Below are 16,862 nucleotides of genomic sequence, written 5' to 3'. Positions count from 1 at the left end.
GCATTTGGCTTCAAAAAAAAAAAATTGGCTTCAAAAAACATTTTGGTTCCTGGGCAGCATTTTTCCTGACCGCGGAGTCACGCGTTTTCTTCCCCAGGCACCAAAAAGGCTCTATTTTTAAAAAGTGGAAGCAACCCCATTTTTAGACATGGAATTTCATCCCAAAACTCATCCTGGTGTCCCTTTTTTCATTTGGCTTCGAAAAAAAAATTGGCTTCAAAAAACATTTTGGTTCCTGGGCAGCATTTTTCCTGACCGCGGAGTCACGCGTTTTCTTCCCCAGGCACCAAAAAGGCTCAATTTTTAAAAAGTGGAAGCAACACCATTTTTAGACATGGAATTTCATCCCGAAACTCATCCTGGGGCCCGTTTTTGTATTTGGCTTCAAAAAAAAAATTGGCTTCAAAAAACATTTTGGTTCCTGGGCAGCATTTTTTCTGACCGCGGAGTCACGCGTTTTCTTCCCAAGGCACCAAAAAGGTTCGATTTTTAAAAAGTGGAAGCAACACCATTTTTAGACATGGAATTTCATCCCGAAACTCATCCTGGTGTCCGTTTTTGTATTTGGCTTCAAAAAAAAAATTGGCTTCCAAAAACATTTTAGTTCCTGGGCAGCATTTTCCTGACCGTGGAGTCACGCGTTTTCTTCCCCAGGCACCAAAAAGGCTCTATTTTTAAAAAGTGGAAGCAACACCATTTTTAGACATGGAATTTCATCCCAAAACTCATCCTGGTGTCCCTTTTTTCATTTGGCTTTGAAAAAAAAATTGGCTTCAAAAAACATTTTGGTTCCTGGGCAGCATTTTTCCTGACCACGGAGTCACGCGTTTTCTTCCCCAGGCACCAAAAAGGTTCGATTTTTAAAAAGTGGAAGCAACACCATTTTTAGACATGGAATTTCATCCTGAAACTCATCCTGGGGCCCGTTTTTTCATTTGGCTTCAAAAAAAAAATTGGCTTCAAAAAACATTTTGGTTCCTGGGCAACATTTTTCCTGACCGCGGAGTCACGCGTTTTCTTCCCCAGGCACCAAAAAGGCTCGATTTTTAAAAAGTGGAAGCAACACCATTTTTAGACATGGAATTTCATCCCGAAACTCATCCTGGGGCCCGTTTTTGTATTTGGCTTCAAAAAAAAAATTGGCTTCAAAAAACATTTTGGTTCCTGGGCAGCATTTTTTCTGACCGCGGAGTCACGCGTTTTCTTCCCAAGGCACCAAAAAGGTTCGATTTTTAAAAAGTGGAAGCAACACCATTTTTAGACATGGAATTTCATCCCGAAACTCATCCTGGTGTCCGTTTTTGTATTTAGCTTCAAAAAAAAAAATTGGCTTCAAAAAACATTTTGGTTCCTGGGCAGCATTTTCCTGACCGTGGAGTCACGCGTTTTCTTCCCCAGGCACCAAAAAGGCTCTATTTTTAAAAAGTGGAAGCAACACCATTCTTAGACATGGAATTTCATCCCAAAACTCATCCTGGTGTCCCTTTTTTCATTTGGCTTCGAAAAAAAAATTGGCTTCGAAAAACATTTTGGTTCCTGGGCTGCATTTTTCCTGACCGCGGAGTCACGCGTTTTCTTCCCCAGGCACCAAAAAGGCTTGATTTTTAAAAAGTGGAAGCAACACCATTTTTAGACGTGGAATTTCATCCCGAAACTCATCCAGGGGCCCGTTTTTGTATTTGGCTTCAAAAAAAAAATTGGCTTCAAAAAACATTTTGGTTCCTGGGCAGCATTTTTTCTGACCGCGGAGTCACGCGTTTTCTTCCCAAGGCACCAAAAAGGTTCGATTTTTAAAAAGTGGAAGCAACACCATTTTTAGACATGGAATTTCATCCCGAAACTCATCCTGGTGTCCGTTTTTGTATTTGGCTTCAAAAAAAAAATTGGCTTCAAAAAACATTTTGGTTCCTGGGCAGAATTTTCCTGACCGTGGAGTCACGCGTTTTCTTCCCCAGGCACCAAAAAGGCTCTATTTTTAAAAAGTGGAAGCAACACCATTTTTAGACATGGAATTTCATCCCAAAACTCATCCTGGGTCCCTTTTTTCATTTGGCTTCGAAAAAAAAATTGGCTTCAAAAAACATTTTGGTTCCTGGGCAGCATTTTTCCTGACCACGGAGTCACGCGTTTTCTTCCCCAGGCACCAAAAAGGCTCGATTTTTAAAAAGTGGAAGCAACACCATTTTTAGACATGGAATTTCATCCTGAAACTCATCCTGGGACCCGTTTTTGCATTTGGCTTCAAAAAAAAATTGGCTTCAAAAAACATTTTGGTTCCTGGGCAGCATTTTTCCTGACCGCGGAGTCACGCGTTTTCTTCCCCAGGCAACAAAAAGGCTCGATTTTTAAAAAGTGGAAGCAACACCATTTTTAGACATGGAATTTCATCCCAAAACTCATCTTGGTGTCCGTTCTTTCATTTGGCTTCAAAAAAAATAATTTGGCTTCAAAAAACATTTTGGTTCCTGGGCAGCATTATTCCTGACCGCGGAGTCACGCGTTTTCTTCCCCAGGCACCAAAAAGGTTCGATTTTTAAAAAGTGGAAGCAACACCATTTTTAGACATGGAATTTCATCCCGAAACTCATCCTGGTGTCCGTTTTTGTATTTGGCTTCAAAAAAAAAATTGGCTTCAAAAAACATTTTGGTTCCTGGGCAGCATTTTTCCTGACCACGGAGTCACGCGTTTTCTTCCCCAGGCACCAAAAAGGCTCGATTTTTAAAAAGTGGAAGCAACACCATTTTTAGACATGGAATTTCATCCTGAAACTCATCCTGGGGCCCGTTTTTGCATTTGGCTTCAAAAAAAAATTGGCTTCAAAAAACATTTTGGTTCCTGGGCTGCATTTTTCCTGACCGCGGAGTCACGCGTTTTCTTCCCCAGGCACCAAAAAGGCTTGATTTTTAGAAAGTGGAAGCAACACCATTTTTAGACATGGAATTTCATCCCGAAACTCATCCTGGGGCCCGTTTTTGCATTTGGCTTAAAAAAAAAAATTGGCTTCAAAAAACATTTTGGTTCCTGGGCAACATTTTTCCTGACCGCGGAGTCACGCGTTTTCTTCCCCAGGCACCAAAAAGGCTCGATTTTTAAAAAGTGGAAGCAACACCATTTTTAGACATGGAATTTCATCCCGAAACTCATCCTGGGGCCCGTTTTTGCATTTGGCTTCAAAAAAAAAAATTGGCTTCAAAAAACATTTTGGTTCCTGGGCTGCATTTTTCCTGACCGCGGAGTCACGCGTTTTCTTCCCCAGGCACCAAAAAGGTTCGATTTTTAAAAAGTGGAAGCAACACCATTTTTAGACATGGAATTTCATCCCGAAACTCATCCTGGGGTCCGTTTTTGCATTTGGCTTCAAAAAAAAAAATTGGCTTCAAAAAACATTTTGGTTCCTGGGCAGCATTTTTCCTGACCGCGGAGTCACGCGTTTTCTTCCCCAGGCACCAAAAAGGCTTGATTTTTAAAAAGTGGAAGCAACCCCATTTTTAGACATGGAATTTCATCCTGAAACTCATCCTGGGGCCCGTATTTGCATTTGGCTTCAAAAAAAAAAAATTGGCTTCAAAAAACATTTTGGTTCCTGGGCAGCATTTTTCCTGACCGCGGAGTCACGCGTTTTCTTCCCCAGGCACCAAAAAGGCTCGATTTTTAAAAAGTGGAAGCAACACCATTTTTAGACATGGAATTTCATCCCGAAACTCATCCTGGGGTCCATTTTTGCATTTGGCTTCAAAAAAAAAAAAATTGGCTTCAAAAAACATTTTGGTTCCTGGGCAGCATTTTTCCTGACCGCGGAGTCACGCGTTTTCTTCCCCAGGCACCAAAAAGGCTCGATTTTTAAAAAGTGGAAGCAACACCATTTTTAGACATGGAATTTCATCCCGAAACTCATCCTGGGGCCCGTTTTTGCATTTGGCTTCAAAAAAAAAATTGGCTTCAAAAAATATTTTGGTTCCTGGGCAGCATTTTTCCTGACCGCGGAGTCACGCGTTTTCTTCCCCAGGCACCAAAAAGGCTCGATTTTTAAAAAGTTGAAGCAACACCATTTTTAGACATGGAATTTCATCCCGAAACTCATCCTGGTGTCCGTTTTTGCATTTGGCTTCAAAAAAAATAATTTGGCTTCAAAAAACATTTTGGTTCCTGGGCAGCATTTTTCCTGACCGCGGAGTCAGGCGTTTTCTTCCCCAGGCACCAAAAAGGCTCGATTTTTAAAAAGTGGAAGCAACACCATTTTTAGACATGGAATTTCATCCTGAAACTCATCCTGGTGTCCGTTTTTGCATTTGGCTTCAAAAAAACTAATTTGGCTTCAAAAAACATTTTGGTTCCTGGGCAGCATTTTTCCTGACCGCGGAGTCACGCGTTTTCTTCCCCAGGCACCAAAAAGGCTTGATTTTCAAAAAGTGGAAGCAGCACCATTTTTAGACATGGAATTTCATCCCGAAACTCATCCTGGGGCCCGTTTTTGCATTTGGCTTCAAAAAAAAAAATTGGCTTCAAAAAACATTTTGGTTCCTGGGCAGCATTTTTCCTGACCGCGGAGTCACGCGTTTTCTTCCCCAGGCACCAAAAAGGCTCGATTTTTAAAAAGTGGAAGCAACACCATTTTTAGACATGGAATTTCATCCCGAAACTCATCCTGGGGTCCGTTTTTGCATTTGGCTTCAAAAAAAATAATTTGGCTTCAAAAAACATTTTGGTTCCTGGGCAGCATTTTTCCTGACCGCGGAGTCACGCGTTTTCTTCCCCAGGCACCAAAAAGGCTCGATTTTTAAAAAGTGGAAGCAACCCCATTTTTAGACATGGAATTTCATCCTGAAACTCATCCTGGGGCCCGTATTTGCATTTGGCTTCAAAAAAAAAAAATTGGCTTCAAAAAACATTTTGGTTCCTGGGCAGCATTTTTCCTGACCGCGGAGTCACGCGTTTTCTTCCCCAGGCACCAAAAAGGCTCGATTTTTAAAAAGTGGAAGCAACACCATTTTTAGACATGGAATTTCATCCCGAAACTCATCCTGGGGTCCATTTTTGCATTTGGCTTCAAAAAAAAAAAAATTGGCTTCAAAAAACATTTTGGTTCCTGGGCAGCATTTTTCCTGACCGCGGAGTCACGCGTTTTCTTCCCCAGGCACCAAAAAGGCTCGATTTTTAAAAAGTGGAAGCAACACCATTTTTAGACATGGAATTTCATCCCGAAACTCATCCTGGGGCCCGTTTTTGCATTTGGCTTCAAAAAAAAAATTGGCTTCAAAAAATATTTTGGTTCCTGGGCAGCATTTTTCCTGACCGCGGAGTCACGCGTTTTCTTCCCCAGGCACCAAAAAGGCTCGATTTTTAAAAAGTTGAAGCAACACCATTTTTAGACATGGAATTTCATCCCGAAACTCATCCTGGTGTCCGTTTTTGCATTTGGCTTCAAAAAAAATAATTTGGCTTCAAAAAACATTTTGGTTCCTGGGCAGCATTTTTCCTGACCGCGGAGTCAGGCGTTTTCTTCCCCAGGCACCAAAAAGGCTCGATTTTTAAAAAGTGGAAGCAACACCATTTTTAGACATGGAATTTCATCCTGAAACTCATCCTGGTGTCCGTTTTTGCATTTGGCTTCAAAAAAACTAATTTGGCTTCAAAAAACATTTTGGTTCCTGGGCAGCATTTTTCCTGACCGCGGAGTCACGCGTTTTCTTCCCCAGGCACCAAAAAGGCTTGATTTTCAAAAAGTGGAAGCAGCACCATTTTTAGACATGGAATTTCATCCCGAAACTCATCCTGGGGCCCGTTTTTGCATTTGGCTTCAAAAAAAAAAATTGGCTTCAAAAAACATTTTGGTTCCTGGGCAGCATTTTTCCTGACCGCGGAGTCACGCGTTTTCTTCCCCAGGCACCAAAAAGGCTCGATTTTTAAAAAGTGGAAGCAACACCATTTTTAGACATGGAATTTCATCCCGAAACTCATCCTGGGGTCCGTTTTTGCATTTGGCTTCAAAAAAAATAATTTGGCTTCAAAAAACATTTTGGTTCCTGGGCAGCATTTTTCCTGACCGCGGAGTCACGCGTTTTCTTCCCCAGGCACCAAAAAGGCTCGATTTTTAAAAAGTGGAAGCAACACCATTTTTAGACATGGAATTTCATCCCGAAACTCATCCTGGTGTCCGTTTTTGCATTTGGCTTCAAAAAAAATAATTTGGCTTCAAAAAACATTTTGGTTCCTGGGCAGCATTTTTCCTGACCGCGGAGTCAGGCGTTTTCTTCCCCAGGCACCAAAAAGGCTCGATTTTTAAAAAGTGGAAGCAACACCATTTTTAGACATGGAATTTCATCCCGAAACTCATCCTGGTGTCCGTTTTTGCATTTGGCTTCAAAAAAACTAATTTGGCTTCAAAAAACATTTTGGTTCCTGGGCAGCATTTTTCCTGACCGCGGAGTCACGCGTTTTCTTCCCCAGGCACCAAAAAGGCTTGATTTTCAAAAAGTGGAAGCAACACCATTTTTAGACATGGAATTTCATCCCGAAACTCATCCTGGGGCCCGTTTTTGCATTTGGCTTCAAAAAAAAAAAATTGGCTTCAAAAAACATTTTGGTTCCTGGGCAGCATTTTTCCTGACCGCGGAGTCACGCGTTTTCTTCCCCAGGCACCAAAAAGGCTCGATTTTTAAAAAGTGGAAGCAACACCATTTTTAGACATGGAATTTCATCCCGAAACTCATCCTGGTGTCCGTTTTTGCATTTGGCTTCAAAAAAAATAATTTGGCTTCAAAAAACATTTTGGTTCCTGGGCAGCATTTTTCCTGACCGCGGAGTCAGGCGTTTTCTTCCCCAGGCACCAAAAAGGCTCGATTTTTAAAAAGTGGAAGCAACACCATTTTTAGACATGGAATTTCATCCCGAAACTCATCCTGGTGTCCGTTTTTGCATTTGGCTTCAAAAAAACTAATTTGCCTTCAAAAAACATTTTGGTTCCTGGGCAGCATTTTTCCTGACCGCGGAGTCACGCGTTTTCTTCCCCAGGCACCAAAAAGGCTTGATTTTCAAAAAGTGGAAGCAACACCATTTTTAGACATGGAATTTCATCCCGAAACTCATCCTGGGGCCCGTTTTTGCATTTGGCTTCAAAAAAAAAAAATTGGCTTCAAAAAACATTTTGGTTCCTGGGGAGCATTTTTCCTGACCGCGGAGTCACGCGTTTTCTTCCCCAGGCACCAAAAAGGCTCGATTTTTAAAAAGTGGAAGCAACACCATTTTTAGACATGGAATTTCATCCCGAAACTCATCCTGGTGTCCGTTTTTGCATTTGGCTTCAAAAAAAATAATTTGGCTTCAAAAAACATTTTGGTTCCTGGGCAGCATTTTTCCTGACCGCGGAGTCAGGCGTTTTCTTCCCCAGGCACCAAAAAGGCTCGATTTTTAAAAAGTGGAAGCAACACCATTTTTAGACATGGAATTTCATCCTGAAACTCATCCTGGTGTCCGTTTTTCCATTTGGCTTCAAAAAACCTAATTTGGCTTCAAAAAACATTTTGGTTCCTGGGCAGCATTTTTCCTGACCGCGGAGTCACGCGTTTTCTTCCCCAGGCACCAAAAAGGCTTGATTTTCAAAAAGTGGAAGCAGCACCATTTTTAGACATGGAATTTCATCCCGAAACTCATCCTGGGGCCCGTTTTTGCATTTGGCTTCAAAAAAAAAAATTGGCTTCAAAAAACATTTTGGTTCCTGGGCAGCATTTTTCCTGACCGCGGAGTCACGCGTTTTCTTCCCCAGGCACCAAAAAGGCTCGATTTTTAAAAAGTGGAAGCAACACCATTTTTAGACATGGAATTTCATCCCGAAACTCATCCTGGGGTCCGTTTTTGCATTTGGCTTCAAAAAAAATAATTTGGCTTCAAAAAACATTTTGGTTCCTGGGCAGCATTTTTCCTGACCGCGGAGTCACGCGTTTTCTTCCCCAGGCACCAAAAAGGCTCGATTTTTAAAAAGTGGAAGCAACACCATTTTTAGACATGGAATTTCATCCCGAAACTCATCCTGGGGCCCGTTTTTGCATTTGGCTTCAAAAAAAAATTGGCTTCAAAAAACATTTTGGTTCCTGGGCAGCATTTTTCCTGACCGCGGAGTCACTCGTTTTCTTCCCCAGGCACCAAAAAGGCTCGATTTTTAAATAGTGGAAGCAACACCATTTTTAGACATGGAATTTCATCCCGAAACTCATCCTGGTGTCCCTTTTTGCATTTGGCTTCAAAAAAAATAATTTGGCTTCAAAAAACATTTTGGTTCCTCGGCAGCATTTTTCCTGACCGCGGAGTCACGCGTTTTCTTCCCCAGGCACCAAAAAGGCTCGATTTTTAAAAAGTGGAAGCAACACCATTTTTAGACATGGAATTTCATCCCGAAACTCATCCTGGTGTCCGTTTTTGCATTTGGCTTCAAAAAAAATAATTTGGCTTCAAAAAACATTTTGGTTCCTGGGCAGCATTTTTCCTGACCGCGGAGTCACGCGTTTTCTTCCCCAGGCACCAAAAAGGCTCGATTTTTAAAAAGTGGAAGCAACACCATTTTTAGACATGGAATTTCATCCCGAAACTCATCCTGGGGCCCGTTTTTGCATTTGGCTTCAAAAAAACTAATTTGGCTTCAAAAAACATTTTGGTTCCTGGGCAGCATTTTTCCTGACCGCGGAGTCACGCGTTTTCTTCCCCAGGCACCAAAAAGGCTCGATTTTCAAAAAGTGGAAGCAGCACCATTTTTAGACATGGAATTTCATCCCGAAACTCATCCTGGGGCCCGTTTTTGTATTTGGCTTCAAAAAAAAATTGGCTTCAAAAAACATTTTGGTTCCTGGGCAGCATTTTTCCTGACCGCGGAGTCACGCGTTTTCTTCCCCAGGCACCAAAAAGGCTCGATTTTTAAAAAGTGGAAGCAACACCATTTTTAGACATGGAATTTCATCCCGAAACTCATCCTGGGGCCCATTTTTGCATTTGGCTTCAAAAAAAATAATTTGGGTTCAAAAAACATTTTGGTTCCTGGGCAGCATTTTTCCTGACCGCGGAGTCACGCGTTTTCTTCCCCAGGCACCAAAAAGGCTTGATTTTCAAAAAGTGGAAGCAACACCATTTTTAGACATGGAATTTCATCCCGAAACTCATCCTGGGGCCCGTTTTTGCATTTGGCTTCAAAAAAAATTGGCTTCAAAAAACATTTTGGTTCCTGGGCAGCATTTTTCCTGACCGCGGAGTCACGCGTTTTCTTCCCCAGGCACCAAAAAGGCTCGATTTTTAAAAAGTGGAAGCAACACTATTTTTAGACATGGAATTTCATCCTGAAACTCATCCTGGTGTCCGTTTTTGCATTTGGCTTCAAAAAAAAAATTTGGCTTCAAAAAACATTTTGGTTCCTGGGCAGCATTTTTCCTGACCGCGGAGTCACGCGTTTTCTTCCCCAGGCACCAAAAAGGCTCGATTTTTAAAAAGTGGAAGCAACACCATTTTTAGACATGGAATTTCATCCCGAAACTCATCCTGGTGTCCGTTTTTGCATTTGGCTTCAAAAAAAATAATTTGGCTTCAAAAAACATTTTGGTTCCTGGGCAGCATTTTTCCTGACCGCGGAGCCAGGCGTTTTCTTCCCCAGGCACCAAAAAGGCTCGATTTTTAAAAAGTGGAAGCAACACCATTTTTAGACATGGAATTTCATCCTGAAACTCATCCTGGTGTCCGTTTTTGCATTTGACTTCAAAAAAAGTAATTTGGCTTCAAAAAACATTTTGGTTCTTGGGCAGCATTTTTCCTGACCGCGGAGTCACGCGTTTTCTTCCCCAGGCACCAAAAAGGCTCGATTTTCAAAAAGTGGAAGCAACACCATTTTTAGACATGGAATTTCATCCCGAAACTCATCCTGGGGCCCGTTTTTGCATTTGGCTTCAAAAAAAAAATTGGCTTCAAAAAACATTTTGGTTCCTGGGCAGCATTTTTCCTGACCGCGGAGTCACGCGTTTTCTTCCCCAGGCACCAAAAAGGCTCGATTTTTAAAAAGTGGAAGCAACACCATTTTTAGACATGGAATTTCATCCCGAAACTCATCCTGGTGTCCGTTTTTGCATTTGGCTTCAAAAAAAATAATTTGGCTTCAAAAAACATTTTGGTTCCTGGGCAGCATTTTTCCTGACCGCGGAGTCAGGCGTTTTCTTCCCCAGGCACCAAAAAGGCTCGGTTTTTAAAAAGTGGAAGCAACACCATTTTTAGACATGGAATTTCATCCCGAAACTCATCCTGGTGTCCGTTTTTGCATTTGGCTTCAAAAAAACTAATTTGGCTTCAAAAAACATTTTGGTTCCTGGGCAGCATTTTTCCTGACCGCGGAGTCACGCGTTTTCTTCCCCAGGCACCAAAAAGGCTCGATTTTTAAAAAGTGGAAGCAACACCATTTTTAGACATGGAATTTCATCCCGAAACTCATCCTGGGGCCCGTTTTTGTATTTGGCTTCAAAAAAAAATTGGCTTCAAAAAACATTTTGGTTCCTGGGCAGCATTTTTCCTGACCGCGGAGTCACGCGTTTTCTTCCCCAGGCACCAAAAAGGCTCGATTTTTAAAAAGTGGAAGCAACACCATTTTTAGACATGGAATTTCATCCCAAAACTCATCCTGGGGCCCATTTTTGCATTTGGCTTCAAAAAAAAAAATTGGCTTCAAAAAACATTTTGGTTCCTGGGCAGCATTTTTCCTGACCGCGGAGTCACACGTTTTCTTCCCCAGGCACCAAAAAGGCTTGATTTTCAAAAAGTGGAATCAACACCATTTTTAGACATGGAATTTCATCCCGAAACTCATCCTGGGGCCCGTTTTTGTATTTGGCTTCAAAAAAAAAAATTGGCTTCAAAAAACATTTTGGTTCCTGGGCAGCATTTTTCCTGACCGCGGAGTCAGGCGTTTTCTTCCCCAGGCACCAAAAAGGTTTGATTTTTAAAAAGTGGAAGCAACACCATTTTTAGACATGGAATTTCATCCTGAAACTCATCCTGGTGTCCGTTTTTGCATTTGGCTTCAAAAAAAATAATTTGGCTTCAAAAAACATTTTGGTTCCTGGGCAGCATTTTTCCTGACCGCGGAGTCACGCGTTTTCTTCCCCAGGCACCAAAAAGGCTTGATTTTCAAAAAGTGGAAGCAACACCATTTTTAGACATGGAATTTCATCCCGAAACTCATCCTGGGGCCCGTTTTTGCATTTGGCTTCAAAAAAAATTGGCTTCAAAAAACATTTTGGTTCCTGGGCAGCATTTTTCCTGACCGCGGAGTCACGCGTTTTCTTCCCCAGGCACCAAAAAGGCTCGATTTTTAAAAAGTGGAAGCAACACCATTTTTAGACATGGAATTTCATCCCGAAACTCATCCTGGTGTCCGTTTTTGCATTTGGCTTCAAAAAAAATAATTTGGCTTCAAAAAACATTTTGGTTCCTGGGCAGCATTTTTCCTGACCGCGGAGCCAGGCGTTTTCTTCCCCAGGCACCAAAAAGGCTTGATTTTTAAAAAGTGGAAGCAACACCATTTTTAGACATGGAATTTCATCCCGAAACTCATCCTGGGGCCCGTTTTTGCATTTGGCTTCAAAAAAAAAAATTGGCTTCAAAAAACATTTTGGTTCCTGGGCAGCATTTTTCCTGACCGCGGAGTCACGCGTTTTCTTCCCCAGGCACCAAAAAGGCTTGATTTTTAAAAAGTGGAAGCAACACCATTTTTAGACATGGAATTTCATCCCGAAACTCATCCTGGGGTCCGTTTTTGCATTTGGCTTCAAAAAAAATAATTTGGCTTCAAAAAACATTTTGGTTCCTGGGCAGCATTTTTCCTGACCGCGGAGCCAGGCGTTTTCTTCCCCAGGCACCAAAAAGGCTCGATTTTTAAAAAGTGGAAGCAACACCATTTTTAGACATGGAATTTCATCCCGAAACTCATCCTGGGGCCCATTTTTGCATTTGGCTTCAAAAAAAAAAATTGGCTTCAAAAAACATTTTGGTTCCTGGGCAGCATTTTTCCTGACCGCGGAGTCACACGTTTTCTTCCCCAGGCACCAAAAAGGCTTGATTTTCAAAAAGTGGAATCAACACCATTTTTAGACATGGAATTTCATCCCGAAACTCATCCTGGGGCCCGTTTTTGTATTTGGCTTCAAAAAAAAAAATTGGCTTCAAAAAACATTTTGGTTCCTGGGCAGCATTTTTCCTGACCGCGGAGTCAGGCGTTTTCTTCCCCAGGCACCAAAAAGGTTTGATTTTTAAAAAGTGGAAGCAACACCATTTTTAGACATGGAATTTCATCCTGAAACTCATCCTGGTGTCCGTTTTTGCATTTGGCTTCAAAAAAAATAATTTGGCTTCAAAAAACATTTTGGTTCCTGGGCAGCATTTTTCCTGACCGCGGAGTCACGCGTTTTCTTCCCCAGGCACCAAAAAGGCTCGATTTTTAAAAAGTGGAAGCAACACCATTTTTAGACATGGAATTTCATCCCGAAACTCATCCTGGTGTCCGTTTTTGCATTTGGCTTCAAAAAAAATAATTTGGCTTCAAAAAACATTTTGGTTCCTGGGCAGCATTTTTCCTGACCGCGGAGCCAGGCGTTTTCTTCCCCAGGCACCAAAAAGGCTCGATTTTTAAAAAGTGGAAGCAACACCATTTTTAGACATGGAATTTCATCCTGAAACTCATCCTGGTGTCCGTTTTTGCATTTGGCTTCAAAAAAAATAATTTGGCTTCAAAAAACATTTTGGTTCCTGGGCAGCATTTTTCCTGACTGCGGAGTCACGCGTTTTCTTCCCCAGGCACAAAAAAGGCTTGATTTTCAAAAAGTGGAAGCAACACCATTTTTAGACATGGAATTTCATCCCGAAACTCATCCTGGGGCCCGTTTTTGCATTTGGCTTCAAAAAAAAAATTGGCTTCAAAAAACATTTTGGTTCCTGGGCAGCATTTTTCCTGACCGCGGAGTCACGCGTTTTCTTCCCCAGACACCAAAAAGGCTCGATTTCTAAAAAGTGGAAGCAACACCATTTTTAGACATGGAATTTCATCCCGAAACTCATCTTGGTGTCCGTTTTTTCATTTGGCTTCAAAAAAAATAATTTGGCTTCAAAAAACATTTTGGTTCCTGGGCAGCATTTTTCCTGACCGCGGAGTCACGCGTTTTCTTCCCCAGGCACCAAAAAGGCTTGATTTTTAAAAAGTGGAAGCAACACCATTTTTAGACATGGAATTTCATCCCGAAACTCATCCTGGGGCCCGTTTTTGCATTTGGCTTCAAAAAAAAAAATTGGCTTCAAAAAACATTTTGGTTCCTGGGCAGCATTTTTCCTGACCGCGGAGTCACGCGTTTTCTTCCCCAGGCACCAAAAAGGCTTGATTTTTAAAAAGTGGAAGCAACACCATTTTTAGACATGGAATTTCATCCCGAAACTCATCCTGGGGTCCGTTTTTGCATTTGGCTTCAAAAAAAATAATTTGGCTTCAAAAAACATTTTGGTTCCTGGGCAGCATTTTTCCTGACCGCGGAGTCACGCGTTTTCTTCCCCAGGCACCAAAAAGGCTCGATTTTTAAAAAGTGGAAGCAACACCATTTTTAGACATGGAATTTCATCCCGAAACTCATCCTGGGGCCCGTTTTTGCATTTGGCTTCAAAAAAAAATTGGCTTCAAAAAACATTTTGGTTCCTGGGCAGCATTTTTCCTGACCGCGGAGTCACGCATTTTCTTCCCCAGGCACCAAAAAGGCTCGATTTTTAAAAAGTGGAAGCAACACCATTTTTAGACATGGAATTTCATCCCGAAACTCATCCTGGTGTCCGTTTTTGCATTTGGCTTCAAAAAAAATAATTTGGCTTCAAAAAACATTTTGGTTCCTCGACAGCATTTTTCCTGACCGCGGAGTCACGCGTTTTCTTCCCCAGGCACCAAAAAGGCTTGATTTTCAAAAAGTGGAAGCAACACCATTTTTAGACATGGAATTTCATCCCGAAACTCATCCTGGGGCCCGTTTTTGCATTTGGCTTCAAAAAAAAATTGGCTTCAAAAAACATTTTGGTTCCTGGGCAGCATTTTTCCTGACCGCGGAGTCACGCGTTTTCTTCCCCAGGCACCAAAAAGGCTCGATTTTTAAAAAGTGGAAGCAACACCATTTTTAGACATGGAATTTCATCCCGAAACTCATCCTGGTGTCCGTTTTTGCATTTGGCTTCAAAAAAAATAATTTGGCTTCAAAAAACATTTTGGTTCCTGGGCAGCATTTTTCCTGACCGCGGAGTCAGGCGTTTTCTTCCCCAGGCACCAAAAAGGCTCGATTTTTAAAAAGTGGAAGCAACACCATTTTTAGACATGGAATTTCATCCCGAAACTCATCCTGGTGTCCGTTTTTGCATTTGGCTTCAAAAAAACTAATTTGGCTTCAAAAAACATTTTGGTTCCTGGGCAGCATTTTTCCTGACCGCGGAGTCACGCGTTTTCTTCCCCAGGCACCAAAAAGGCTTGATTTTCAAAAAGTGGAAGCAGCACCATTTTTAGACATGGAATTTCATCCCGAAACTCATCCTGGGGCCCGTTTTTGCATTTGGCTTCAAAAAAAATAATTTGGCTTCAAAAAACATTTTGGTTCCTGGGCAGCATTTTTCCTGACCGCGGAGTCACGCGTTTTCTTCCCCAGGCACCAAAAAGGCTCGATTTTTAAAAAGTGGAAGCAACACCATTTTTAGACATGGAATTTCATCCCGAAACTCATCCTGGGGCCCATTTTTGCATTTGGCTTCAAAAAAAATAATTTGGGTTCAAAAAACATTTTGGTTCCTGGGCAGCATTTTTCCTGACCGCGGAGTCACGCGTTTTCTTCCCCAGGCACCAAAAAGGCTCGATTTTCAAAAAGTGGAAGCAACACCATTTTTAGACATGGAATTTCATCCCGAAACTCATCCTGGTGTCCGTTTTTGCATTTGGCTTCAAAAAAAATAATTTGGCTTCAAAAAACATTTTGGTTCCTGGGCAGCATTTTTCCTGACTGCGGAGTCACGCGTTTTCTTCCCCAGGCACAAAAAAGGCTTGATTTTCAAAAAGTGGAAGCAACACCATTTTTAGACATGGAATTTCATCCCGAAACTCATCCTGGGGCCCGTTTTTGCATTTGGCTTCAAAAAAAAAATTGGCTTCAAAAAACATTTTGGTTCCTGGGCAGCATTTTTCCTGACCGCGGAGTCACGCGTTTTCTTCCCCAGGCACCAAAAAGGCTCGATTTTTAAAAAGTGGAAGCAACACCATTTTTAGACATGGAATTTCATCCCGAAACTCATCCTGGTGTCCGTTTTTGCATTTGGCTTCAAAAAAAATAATTTGGCTTCAAAAAACATTTTGGTTCCTGGGCAGCATTTTTCCTGACCGCGGAGTCAGGCGTTTTCTTCCCCAGGCACCAAAAAGGCTCGATTTTTAAAAAGTGGAAGCAACACCATTTTTAGACATGGAATTTCATCCCGAAACTCATCCTGGTGTCCGTTTTTGCATTTGGCTTCAAAAAAACTAATTTGGCTTCAAAAAACATTTTGGTTCCTGGGCAGCATTTTTCCTGACCGCGGAGTCACGCGTTTTCTTCCCCAGGCACCAAAAAGGCTTGATTTTCAAAAAGTGGAAGCAGCACCATTTTTAGACATGGAATTTCATCCCGAAACTCATCCTGGGGCCCGTTTTTGCATTTGGCTTCAAAAAAAATAATTTGGCTTCAAAAAACATTTTGGTTCCTGGGCAGCATTTTTCCTGACCGCGGAGTCACGCGTTTTCTTCCCCAGGCACCAAAAAGGCTCGATTTTTAAAAAGTGGAAGCAACACCATTTTTAGACATGGAATTTCATCCCGAAACTCATCCTGGGGCCCATTTTTGCATTTGGCTTCAAAAAAAATAATTTGGGTTCAAAAAACATTTTGGTTCCTGGGCAGCATTTTTCCTGACCGCGGAGTCACGCGTTTTCTTCCCCAGGCACCAAAAAGGCTCGATTTTCAAAAAGTGGAAGCAACACCATTTTTAGACATGGAATTTCATCCTGAAACTCATCCTGGTGTCCGTTTTTGCATTTGGCTTCAAAAAAAATAATTTGGCTTCAAAAAACATTTTGGTTCCTGGGCAGCATTTTTCCTGACTGCGGAGTCACGCGTTTTCTTCCCCAGGCACAAAAAAGGCTTGATTTTCAAAAAGTGGAAGCAACACCATTTTTAGACATGGAATTTCATCCCGAAACTCATCCTGGGGCCCGTTTTTGCATTTGGCTTCAAAAAAAAAATTGGCTTCAAAAAACATTTTGGTTCCTGGGCAGCATTTTTCCTGACCGCGGAGTCACGCGTTTTCTTCCCCAGGCACCAAAAAGGCTCGATTTCTAAAAAGTGGAAGCAACACCATTTTTAGACATGGAATTTCATCCCAAAACTCATCTTGGTGTCCGTTTTTTCATTTGGCTTCAAAAAAAATAATTTGGCTTCAAAAAACATTTTGGTTCCTGGGCAGCATTTTTCCTGACCGCGGAGTCACGCGTTTTCTTCCCCAGGCACCAAAAAGGCTTGATTTTTAAAAAGTGGAAGCAACACCATTTTTAGACATGGAATTTCATCCCGAAACTCATCCTGGGGCCCGTTTTTGCATTTGGCTTCAAAAAAAAAAAATTGGCTTCAAAAAACATTTTGGTTCCTGGGCAGCATTTTTCCTGACCGCGGAGTCACGCGTTTTCTTCCCCAGGCACCAAAAAGGCTTGATTTTTAAAAAGTGGAAGCAACACCATTTTTAGACATGGAATTTCATCCCGAAACTCATCCTGGGGTCCGTTTTTGCATTTGGCTTCAAAAAAAATA

Source organism: Pantherophis guttatus, chromosome 9, assembly GCF_059756535.1.
Source record: "Pantherophis guttatus breed Tessera chromosome 9, ASM5975653v1, whole genome shotgun sequence".
NCBI lineage: Eukaryota > Metazoa > Chordata > Lepidosauria > Squamata > Colubridae > Pantherophis > Pantherophis guttatus.
This window is presented reverse-complemented; position numbering follows the sequence as displayed.